The sequence below is a fragment of the Sander lucioperca genome, chromosome 2 (genome assembly GCF_008315115.2).
Source record: "Sander lucioperca isolate FBNREF2018 chromosome 2, SLUC_FBN_1.2, whole genome shotgun sequence".
NCBI lineage: Eukaryota > Metazoa > Chordata > Actinopteri > Perciformes > Percidae > Sander > Sander lucioperca.
In genome coordinates, this window is record NC_050174.1 from 24580211 (window position 1) to 24593017 (window position 12807).

A 12807-nucleotide genomic window follows, 5' to 3' on the forward strand; every position below is an offset into this window, starting at 1 on the left:
CCCCCACCCCTCCACCTCCTTCTCCATCCCTCCCAACCACAGGCCACCCCCACCTTTTTTTTTTTTACCAAGTGCTCACTTACACAACAAGCTTTTTTTCTCACACCAGACACAGAACATGAAGACCTTCTTAGAGAGTCAGGAGCGAGATTTATGTCATGCAGATGATGTGATTCCTTGATTTCGTCAATGTGAGCCATGCAATACATATTAAAAGCCGCTCAGTTCACGGCCATTTATATTAATGATAACACTTTCAGATTACTGCAGGGCAATGGGGGCAACAAAGTATACATTCCCATGAATGATGAGCCCTCCACAGTCATCGTAAATTGCATTACAGAGGCACTAATGATCTGTGTTGTTATTATGTAAACTGTGGTAAATCAGTTATTCATTCAATATGGACTCTAATTGAATAATTAGATTCTTGTCTGTGTTAAGATATGCGTGTTTGTCTCCCCCCTGCGCTACCAAGAGGCAACAGATGGAGCATGTTATGTAATCATATTGATGTAAATTAACATCACAGATAATCCTGAGAGACGTATAACAAAGTGACATGCTTATACATATCACACTCAAGGTGATAAATACCTTCAGTCCTGTGGAATAACAGTATCTAGCCCAGGTGACAATGACGGAGGGCTTGCTGTGTTTTTCATATGGAGAAAGACAACAGAAGCTGCTGCTGAGAGGGATGATAATATCATGTCTCATCCATCCAGGTTTTCCACGTACACATTTCCTGGCTGGAAACAGGCATCTATGAATGGAGTGGAGAGAAAACTCGTAGCAAAATGGTTTTCAGGCTTTTTATATGAGGAATACAGTTCAATCACTTTATTGGCGAATATAAATAAATAAAGGGAATATATACTTGATTTTTTTTCATATTGGTGGTTGTTCACCTTGTGTAGTTTGCGTTACAACTGAGACATAATGCTAATTGTATCTATTTCTATACTGAAATTGCACAACTTAGCCACCTACACAGCAGTCCAATATACACCGTGGCATTTTAGTACTTAAATTTACATACTTTGGGTGCCCAGATAGCTCAGTTGGTAGAGCAGGCGCCCATATATAGAGGTTTACTCCTCAACGCAGGGGGCCCGGGTTCAACTCCGACCTGTGGCCCTTTGCTGCATGTCATTCCCCCCTCTCTCTCCCCTTTCATGTCTTCAGCTGTCCTGTCAATAATGGCCAAAAAATTATCTTAAAAAAAAAATAATTCAATATTTAGCCATGCTAGTGGCTTGGCTCTAAGGATGGCAATGTCAGTCTGCAGTCAGTCGGCCCAGTCCACCACTTTGGTTCAGACTGAAATATCTCAACAACTATTGGATGGATTGCCATAATATTTGGTACAGTCTTTCATGGTTCCCATAAGATGAATCCTACTGACTTTGGTGATCTCCTGACTGTTCCTCTAGCGCCACCATGAGGTTGACATTCGTAGTTTGAAGTGAATTGTCTAGGCAGCTATTGGACATATTGCCACTAAATTTGGTGCACACATTCATGTCCCCCTTAGGACGACTTGGAATAACTGGCGATTTCTTAACTTTTCATCTTGCACCATTATCAGGTCAAAATTATGTCTAATGTTTTCAATCTTTGGTTCAAACTAATGACATTTTCATCATCCTCAGCTGTACTTTTGTTTTTAATGCTAAGTAGCAAATGTTAGCTTGCCAAAATGCTAAACTAAGATTTGATTTGATTGACTTTATTGTCCACCTCAATGGACTTTGTCTCTGGCTTCTTTCAAGTACATCAAAGATACATACAACACACCATACAACAACACATACAAATATACAGTATACAACAGTGTAAACAGACAGGTAGGAGCAAAAAGGTTATATAAATAATAAAAGAGAGCACATCTTATAAAATAAGTGTTCCCTAAATGCACTCATTCTGTGTTCAATGCCTGTATGGCATAGGGAATGGTGAACATGGTAAACATTATACCTGCTAAACATCAGCATGTTAACATTGTCATCATGAGAATGTTAGTATGCTGATGTTAACACAAATTGAACTGAACAAAATAGCTCAAATCAGCAAAGTGATCTGTGAACTGCCACCGCCTAAGTACTGCCTTACATGGCCGCTAGCCTGGCTGTAGATTTGTTATATTTCTTTTTCTATTTTTTGAATTTGTTTACTGCACACTAGCCTTTTAAGCTAAGCCTCAAGATATGAGGGTCATCCCTATGTCCTCTCAGCCCTATGTTCCCTCATTTCTATGAATTTCCCCCCCATCAAAATTAGGCCCTATGTTCCCTCAAGTTTTTTTCTCCAAATTAGACACTAGGTTTCCCCAAGGATTTCCCCCAGATTAGGCCCTGTGTTCCCTCAGCCCTATATTCCATCATTTCTATTAAATAACCCCCACATCATTGCTGCAGTAACACTGCTCATCTTGGTGTAGTGGTTAGGGCTATGGTTAGGGCTGAGGGAACGTAGGGCTGAGGGAACATTTGACTGAGGGAAAATAGGACTGAGGGAACATGGCAGAGGGAACACAGGGCTGAGGGAACACAGGGCTGAGGGAACACAGGGCTGAGGGAACACAGGACTGAGGGAACACAAGGCTGAGGGAACATAGGGCTGAGGGAACATATGGTTAAGGGAACACAGGGCTGAGGGAACATAGGGCTGAGAGAACACAAGGCTTAGGGAACATAGGGCTGAGGGAACATATATGGGCTGAGGGAAAAAGGTTGAAGGGAAAACAGGGCTGAGGGAACATGGCTGACGGAACATAGGGCTGAGGGAACATAGACAGGCTCCCAAGATATGCCACCCTGTGTTTCTCTGCACACTAAGTATCTTTTTTCACCACTACACCACTGTTTATTTCTCTACATATGAAAAATAAAGTCAAAATGTAAAAGCAAGACTGTAACTTTCAGGTCTAACCATTAAGGCAGGAGCAAGTAACAGCCAACACAGAGGCTGCCAGCCACACAGCTTCAGTGCCAGACAGTGAACTTCCCACTTTGAGGTCACCAGACCAAGTAACTCAACTTAACCCCGCCATGGCAGACACTCCAGCCTGGCCCCCAAGGCTGTGAGTCCTTCCCTGACCCACAGAATCACAACATCCCCTTTTACTGCAGCGGGGGCCTGGAAGTCATCACTGATACTGGCAACACACAGGGAGCTCCGAGGTCATCAATAATGACTCCATTTACTTAACACGACCCAAACACCTGCTCATTTATCATGGCTGACACATGTCAGCCTGGCCCATTGCTCACAGAGGAGTTAGCCAGCCACTGCAGATCTTGATCAGGTCAGCTCCGGCTCTCAGAGGCACTTTAGTGAGTAGATTGATGGACAGAAAACACACAGAGTTAAGTGCAAATAGTTACACAGTAATGCTTGAACCATGACGGTCTTTTTATTGCAAAATCCTGGACGCTGCCTAAGTGTGTGCATGGATGTTAGAAATTCAAAATACCTCGATTGTACTCGGTAGATCAAGTATTACTGCTTGTGGTTGCATTTGGCAGGCAATTTGTGCACTGATTATTTTGACATGTCTAGGATTCTGTCCCCTAAAAATGTCACGTCAGTCAGTGCCACAGTCTGTGTAAAGGTCTGTCTTGATAGCAGATTTATAATGCGAAAGAGTTTCTGTTTTTCACTACAACATCACAGGAAATAACTACTGAACTGCCACACTCTGCTATCTCCACTATAATTATGAATGGGTGACAAATTAAAAGATAATCTGAATAAATAAGTGACGAAACATTATTAGTGCAGGTGATTCCATCCAGGGAACGAAGGTTCAGTGAATCCAGTTTTGAAGTACTTTACAGAACACACATAAACAGAGTGTGAAATAAAAAATATAAAAGTGGTAAATGAGGGATAGAAACTAGACAAACAACAGATTTACTGTAAAAAAAAAAAGTTTTAAAGAGTGATTGATATGAGGGTACTGAGTTTGTTTGTGAGTAGGCTACCGCCTCTAGAGTCATAGTGAGAGAAACAAAGTGTCTCCCCTGTGCTTTCAGACCACGGTGGGAAATCTGTAGCAGGAAAAGTTATCTCTCTCCTTGATTTCATGTTGTTTATGGAGAAGGAGAACCAGGAAATGAGCAGGGGGAAATGCAACGCTACCAAGCCACGGCCGAGTGAGAGGTGCATGTCAGGCTACGGCGTAGGGTCCGGCGTAGACGCAGAGATGTCTGCGGGGGCACGCCGTCAATCTGACGCAGAAGCATAAAACGGCCTTTATAGGGTGCGAGTAAATCCATGATGTAGGTAGGAGCGAGGCCATGTTTGGCTTTAAAAGTAATTAGTAAAAGTTTAAAATCAATTTTATACTTAACAGGTAGCCAGTGTAGCTTTGCAAGGATGGCAGTGATATGATCTTGTCTCTTAGAATTTGTTAAAAGTCTGGCAGCCGAGTTGTGGACAAGCTGGAGATGGGAGATGGCCTTTTGGCTGAGCCCTGAATACAGGGAATTACAATAATCCAGCTGTGACGAGATAAAAGCAGGGATGACTTTTTAAAGGTCTGTTTGAGATAAAAAATGTTTGTCTTTTGCAACATTGCCAAGTTGGAGAAAGCACGATTGCACTACCTTGGGGATTTATGTGTCCAAACAAAGCTCAGAGTCAAAGATCACACTCAATTTGCGGGCGGAATCCTTGACATTGGAGGACATATTAAAAAGATTATTTTTAAAGTCACAGGTTAGGTTTGGGGGGGCCGAAAATAAAAGGACCTCAGATTTTTATGACAGAGACAACCCATCACATGAGAAAATGTGTCTGTGTCACTACCAGTAAGCGGAACATAAAATTGCATGTGGTTCACATAACAGTGAAAATTAATATTATACTTAAAGATAATCTGACCGAAAAAAACCATATACATAAAAAAAAAAAAAAAGTAGTATCGGTCCAAGAATTGAGCCCTGGGGAACACCACATGAGAGGGGGAGTGGGGATGAGGAGAGTTCTCGAAAGATCTGTCAGAGAGAGCGAAACCAGACAAGGACAGTGTCCTTATTACCAACACAGTTTTTAAAGTGATTTATAAGGATATCGAACATCATATGAACAAACTCAAATCGAGCAGAGTTCAAATTGAATTGAAGTCCCAGAATCAGCGGCCTTTGGTAACCTTAATAAGAGCTGTTTTGGTGCTGGACACATAATCCTGACTGATATTGTTAAAAAAATATTCCTGTTATTCATGTGACTAATTCAAGGCAACAGACCTTTCTAAACATCTTAATTGAAAAAAAAGAGGGTTTAGTGTAGGTTTCTCCAGGAAAGGTCGAATGGGACAGTAATGGAACAGAGCCAGTAGACAATGAGCAGTTGATAATAGAGAGAATTTGTGGGCCAAAAGTCTGAAATACCTCTTTCAGAGATCTAGTGGGGACAGCGTGTAATTGGCAGGTGGAGGAATTTAAGCAGGGGATTAACTCCTCTAATTCTAGCAATGAAATTTGCTTGAAATGAGACACACTGTTCTGGCAGAGAGTGTTTAGTGCAGATGAGGAGATTTCTGGTCACAGGTGTGATATAGAGCCTAATCTCTATTTTATTTAAGAAATGGTGGAGAAAATGCTCACATATCTCAGTGGATGCTTCCACATACTGGCTAGGAAAAGGGTTTACCACTGCGTTGATTGCCTTAAAGAAACACGCTGACTTATTGGGACTTTGTCTTATTCACCGTAACCCCCAGAGTTAGATAAGTCCATACATACCATTCTCATCTCCGTGCGTGTTGTAACTCTGTCTGACGCCCCCACTGCTAGCCTAGCTTAGCACAGATCCTGGAGGTAACTGGCTCCATCTAGCCCACTGCTCCCAATAAGTGACAAAATAACACCAACATTTTCCTATTTACATGTTGTGATTTGTATAGTCACAGCGTGTACAAATAACAAGGTCACATGAGACACAGCCATCTTCTAACCGTATACATACTGGGAACTATATTCTCAGAAAGGCGAAGCACTGCTACTTCTGCTACTTGGGCGGAGTGATTTGCTTGCAGCACCTGAGAAGCCCCGTGGTGAGGAGCAGAGAGTTATTTGTACACGCTGTGACTATACAAATCACAACATGTAAATAGGAACATGTTGGCGTTATTTAGTCACTTATTGGGAGCAGTAGGCTAGATGGAACCGGTTACCTCCAGGATCTGTGCTAAGCTAGGCTAGCGGTGGGTGCCTCTGACAGAGTTACAACACGCATGGAGATGAGAAGGGTATGTATGGACTTATCTAACTCTGGGGGATACGGTGAATAAGCTTTTCAGGATATCAAGAGATACCTTGAGTTTGTCTTTCTTCCATCTTCGCTCAGCTCTCCTACATTGCCTCTTTAAATCCCTTGTATGGACAGTATATAGTCACTATAAAGGAGATCTTCAACTCTAGATTTACATTATATTTTGTTACATCTTCACACTCGCTGATGCGACGAATGGTTTTGAAGTCACAGGGGAATACATGCACAGTTAACATAACTGGGGGTCACTAGCCATTTAGTGAAGATGATTAAATTACAAATAATATATTGTCTAACTCATCTCCCATGTTTTCTATCCATGAAGATAGTTTTGGGTTTATTTTCTCAGGTTTGAAATACATATGCCTCTAAGACATCTGCCGCCACCTCAATACACAGGAGGTGAGTGGAATTTCATTTCTGGTTCTCACAGCATTGGACGTGATTGATGGAGCTGTAGGTGTAAAGTCAGAGGATCACCAAAGTCATCAGGATTCATCCTCTGGGGGACCCTGAATGTCTGTACAATCCTTCATAGCAATCCATTCAAAGAATTGCTGTGATTGTGAACAAACTGTGGACGGACCGACATTCAGCAGAATCATTATTAGTAAAAGTTGTATTTGATGCTACCCTCTATTCCTGTTAATTCTCTACCCTCTATTCCTGCCTTGTGAAAATCTGGGTTATGAGTGCAACTTATTTTTTCTTTAGTTTATATATCTTCTTAAGCTAAATCTCTGAGGCCCCTTTGCAGAACAAGTACTAGCTGCCTTCAGTGGCCTTCGGCTCGATGCTCACGCTGTTGAACACGGAGTTGAAGATGGAGCTTCCCTTCAGGGATTTCTTCAAGAAAAAGCAGTAGTTCTTGTCTTCCAGTTACAATGGCAGGCTGCCTCCTTTCTCTGGAGACACCATGTTGATGATGTCGGCTCAGTTAACTCCTCCGCGCAGGACTAGAATGTCTCGGATGGACAAGATTTGGATATCATTGAGCATTGATGATTTAGGCCTGCAGTGTAGCGTTTCTTTTTTCTTCTCTTCTCCCCCATTCTTATGTCTACTAAATACCACAAAAAAGGGAGTGGGCCTGGAACCTTTCCCAGCATGCAACAGGCAGAAGGGAGAGAAACACCCTGGACAGGTCACCGGTCAACCACACGGCTACACAACACGCAGACAGAAAGGGATAGCTCACATCCATGCCCAGAGGGAATGCATGTTTCAGGAATGTGGAGAAAACTCATATAAACACGGGGAAAACATGAATTCAGAGAGACCAGTTTTGAACTCAGCAGGACATTCTTCATGTGAGGCAGGAGTATAAACTTTGATGAAGAAAAAACATATCATAAAAATGTATCGACATGATAAAAAATACACACTCTGGAGGACTGTAATCACCAGTTATGTACCAATATACAAGCAACTGTGGCCACATACAAGTTCTTGTTTTTAAGAGGAAAAAAGGCATGAACTGTAAACATAGATATGTCATATATAATCATAGTCTGCAACCTGGGTGTTAAATGGCTCAAAAGTATCATTCATTTCATGTTTTTGTCAGTATTTTGGGCTTTCCTAGCAATATAAGAAAGTTATACATCATCATTCTACAGAAACCCACCCCAACCTGCTCCTCTGTTTCTCTGGGGACAGGAAGTACCTAGACCTTTATCTGGACTCTGACCTCAGCAGGGACACTCACATTAAACAGGTGGTGAGGCAAGCCTCTAAACCAGAAGTGCCCACATTCTTTTTATTTGATTATTTTTTGGACATTTTAGGCCTTAATTTATATAGGACAGATGGAGATATGAAAGGGAAGAGAGAGGGGGGATGACGTGCAGCAAAGAGCCGCAGGTTGGAGGCTGTGTCGAGGAGTAAGCCTCTATATATGGGCGCCTGCTCTAACAGGTGAGCTACCCAGGCATGCGGAAGTGCCCACATTCTTATATATGAAGGGGCAAAGTGTATCTGGATGGAAGGCCACGGGCCAAAAACAAATATTGATGTTGAAAATCACCGTAATTCTTGTAATATACTGTATATGTAAATAGATATGGCTTTACATATATAGGGAAGTTTAACAGCACTGTGCTTTACATTGCCGTACCACTCAGATTAAGTACTTTTGAGTTGCAGAAAAAAATGTACGTTTCATAGTCATTACGGTTAGGATTTTATGAGCATGTCAAATGTCATGGAGGGCCAAAACAAAGGGTGCACGGGCCAAACGTCACCATCTACCCTGCTGTGGTCAGGCCGTGTCTGGAGTATAGTCGTGTCCTTGCACGAGTGCAATGAAAGCCAGGCTGCAGTGCTGAAGAGGTTCAACAAAGGGCCCTCAGGATCATCTCCAAGTTGGTGCGATGCGGCCCTGGTCCCTAGGGCAGGGGCGGGGCTAGAAGAGAGGCAGGGATGGGAGGGGATCCCATTGGGCTAGAGTGCTGTCAATCTGACAATTGTGATTTCCATTGGATCTGAGTACTGTCACTTGGCTGCCTGTTATGCCAATTTCCCCAGCCCTTAGCCCCACATGACCAATTAAGGTTTCCATGGTGACTAATCAAAATTCTGATACCATGGAGCCATCACTGGAATTATTATTAAAAAAGTTGCAGACTATAGAAAATGTGTGTGTTAAAATGAAAACAAGTGAAGCTAAAAATGAATGTGATGTTTTATTTTCTATCCAATATTTCCTAGATTTCTAAGCAGATCTATGCTGTATTCTGATAAAAAAAAACTGCTTTTATTCAGTTGTAAACTGTGAGCATTCATGCAAATAAACTCTCATCATTAGAACTTTTTAGAGAATATTAGAGAGAGAAATCATCTTACCACCAAACCTGTTTGATAAATTCCATGTTTCCTACAACACTGAGATTAGACATTAATCAAATCTCTCTAGTCTTTTTCAGTACAAGTAAATATGTCGGGAGCGTTAACGTCCGAGCAGATGCTACTTTTTTTCATCTGAAGACACACTTGTCCACATTGTATCGGTCACGACTGAATCGAGTTTGGACATGCCCAGACATTTTGGAGATTTGTACAGGTGTGTTAGTGGGCAGCTCTCTGTGTCCTGTGTAACACACCAGACTGACAGACTGTTTGCCCTCAGTCCTGCCATTAAAAAAAAAAGACAAAACCTCACTCCATGTATGTTCAAATACAATGTGTGATTGCTCCTACATGTAAATGCACTCACCTGTATTCTTGTTCTTTATACTGATACATACATTCTTCCAAACTGTTTTATATACTGAAAGATATCAATACGTCATTCTCCAATTGATCAGGATGCATTGATATTCGGATGATTTTCATAAACAATTGGGACTGTGGTCAAGATAATTGGTAGCCTCTTTGATCGGCAATGCTGTTAAGCAGAACACCAACAGTGTTGTTAGCACCTGTGCCACATAAGTCCTTATCACCATAAATTATGTGTTGACACCAACAGGATGTTACTCATCTCCTCCTCCTCTGGCCTCCATCTGCACGCAGATACAGATAAAGCCGAAACCTGGAGACAGTGCGCCCGCCCGCCCGCACGCACACACACACACACACGTGGGGTGGCTCAGGGCGCCATTATTCCACTATATCTTTTCATAGAAAATATTTGTTTGCAGCTGTACTAATGTTCTGAAAGCCAAGTGCATCCCTTTAAGATGTTGAAGGTCCTGTTTTGGATGCTACTGAAAATGCCCATGAAGCCAACTGCAACAAGCCTGGCTTTTATATAGAGGTGGCCACTGAAAAAAGCAACATATTGTACACTTGCCCAGCGTCTTGCAGTAAGGTTAAACCCTCTCTAACGTTTCATGACCTTGTCCTATACTGGCAATCTTCAGAGTTTAGTTAGATGAGAAACTAAAGCATGGAATTGAGATTGACACATTGTGCAGTAGAGCAATTGCATTGCAATAGTGTGCAATGTGCATTGCCTACTGTGTACATGAGAAACGCAGACTTGTTCCCCAAAGAACTGTTGCATTTTTAAAACCAAACACTAAAAATTCCCTTTACATCTTGTGTCCTTGCATGCTGCATGTAGAGGCAGCTGTTTGAAGTAGGTCTGAGCCAGCCACAGCTGTAGCATGCAGACACACTGGGACAGAAAACCAAACTGAGAGTAGCTAGAGGGGTCTCTTGCTGTTGTGCTGCCTTTTGTTTTGTTGCCCTCCACCCTGCTGTCTTTAGCTCCGTAGGCGAGCGGTGCCGGGCTTAGAGAGCGCGCCTCTGAGCATCAATAATAGAGGGCTCACAGCATCGAGCACAGAAGGGACTGAGGCGGCGGGACAACTTAATTCCATTCAGCTACTAATTAACTAATTGAAAGACTATAGTCTCTAAATCTGGAAGTACAAATAACTGATTATGCCTCTTTGTGTCTGTACAGAAAGTGCTCATCCGTTTTAAAATGAGGCGTAAAATCAAGTGTACAGTGAGTGTGAAATTGTGTGGCTCAGCCCCATATTTGTCAATGAGTTCAATGCTCTCTTACTACTGACTGCAACAAGAGCCCATAAAGACCTGATTTATTGTTGTCTCTTTAAACTCTTTTTGTGTGTGAGCAGGAGTTGGTAGGTGCTGAGCAAAGCCCATAAGGTCAATCACATAAAGCTGTAAAATGAGACGTAACCCACATTCATAAGGCCACTGAGTAGAGGAAGACAGGGAGAAGAGGGAAAAGATATAGAGCAAGGGGAGCTTCAGTGGAAAGAAATGGACTCCATTTTTGTAAGTCCTCCTCTCCAGCTGTCAGCCCGCTCCCTGTCCCATGGGGGGTTGCCACGGTGACTGGAGGCCTCATGTCTTGGGGGCGTCGTTTTTGGTCAAAGGACCCCATTGTTCTTGTGTTAAGCCGTCTTCACTATGCCCGTCTGCCAGGGACAGGGGTTTCAGCTTCAGACACACACTTACAAGTTTTATAATCAGACAGAAGAAAAGCCACGAAATAGGCACATGATGCTATGAAAAACAGGAAACACACAAGCCTTGATGTGATTCTCGTTCAGCAGTAGCACCCAACAAAAGCCCCTTTGACACAAATTAACGTGCATATAGTAAATTATTTGCTCTGCTGACGATAACATCAGTTCCCGTGACTTCTTTCATCTCCTCATAGTTGATCAAGTTGATGGATGAATACCTGGCGACTGCAACTCCTCAGGCCCTCCACCAGATGGCACAGTAGCACCACGGGGTCAACCCATAGCTATATGACCGTGTGCATCAGCCTTCCAGGGGGAATACAGAAGAGACCTTGGCACACACCGGGAGCCAGAAACCTCTGGCGCCCTTCAGCCAAGTGACACTAACTTGATGTAAAAGGAGCGAGTCAATTACCCCGTGATGGATAGATTACAGCCATGCATCATTCTGGGAGCCAATTTTCCTATGTGAACTGAATTTGAAACTCAATTTGTTACCACTCTCTCCGTTCCTCTCTGACAGATGGACGGAGCCAGTAAAGAGGAGCCGATTTCAATCTCTGACCGCTGGAATCTGAGGTTAGAGGTCAACTGACTTCCAGACATTTGGCTGTGTGCAAAATGTAGATCAGAATGGTCATTTATGTAGCGATGCATTCACTTATGACAAAAAGGTCCTGGCTGATGTGGAAGGAAAGCTGCCGTACTTGATCTGAACTGACCACACAGCTGGATAATCACATTTGCGGAGATAGTTTTATTATCTGGATGAATTCCTTTCCAATGAGTCTAAATCATCCGTTTAAATGAACACAATTTGATCTAACGAGGTGTCTTTACTTGCAACCAAAGCATTTAATCACAATCAGAGTCTAGCAAGGTACATTTAGACATTCCAGAGAACTCATTAAGAACACACACTTATTTCTAATTTGGTGCAAAATTTAAGACAATTTTAATCGGACTTGCTGTTACTATTAATTATTGACAGAATATAATTAAAACCATCCATTAAAAGCTCAGATAATGCAATGAGCCGGGGACCTCTTCTGGACATTTTCCTGAATGTCAACAGGGGGGGAGGGGGGGGGGGGGTTTAAAAAAAGAAAAACAAGCTAGCAACCACAAATAAACAGAATAGTTTGAGCCTATAAATTAGATTTCCAATGTGTAAGACACATTTTCTCCCACCATTACTATTCCATTATTATTACCCCCTCCTCCTGCCCAGCCTTGCTTGACAGATGGTGAATGCAGCACAGCCATCTTCTATGCACAAAGAGTAGATATTGACTTGGAGATGCTCGATCCAATGACTTTGGAGAGCGCGTCTGAAGATGCACTGTGATTACCAGCTGAGTGGTTGGATATTGATTGGATGGTGTCTGCAGAGATGATTGGGCTCACGGTGTATTGACTGGCTTGGTTAGCGGAGGGGAAACCGGCTACAAATTACTGGTCAGCTCTAATAATTCAGAGACCAAAGGCATCGACGTTTTAGCCAATATAAAACAATCCGCCTGTTCTTCGGGAAGTCATTCAATTTAATATTAAAGTGCTCATATTATGCTTTTTGGCG

At 42.5% G+C, this 12807-nt stretch overlaps 1 long non-coding RNA gene across 1 annotated transcript in view; it reads left to right on the forward strand.

Annotated features, from left to right (window-relative positions):
- Positions 1-12807, forward strand: part of LOC118493852 — a 210705-nt gene that overhangs the window by 39531 nt on the left and 158367 nt on the right. The window lies entirely within an intron of this gene.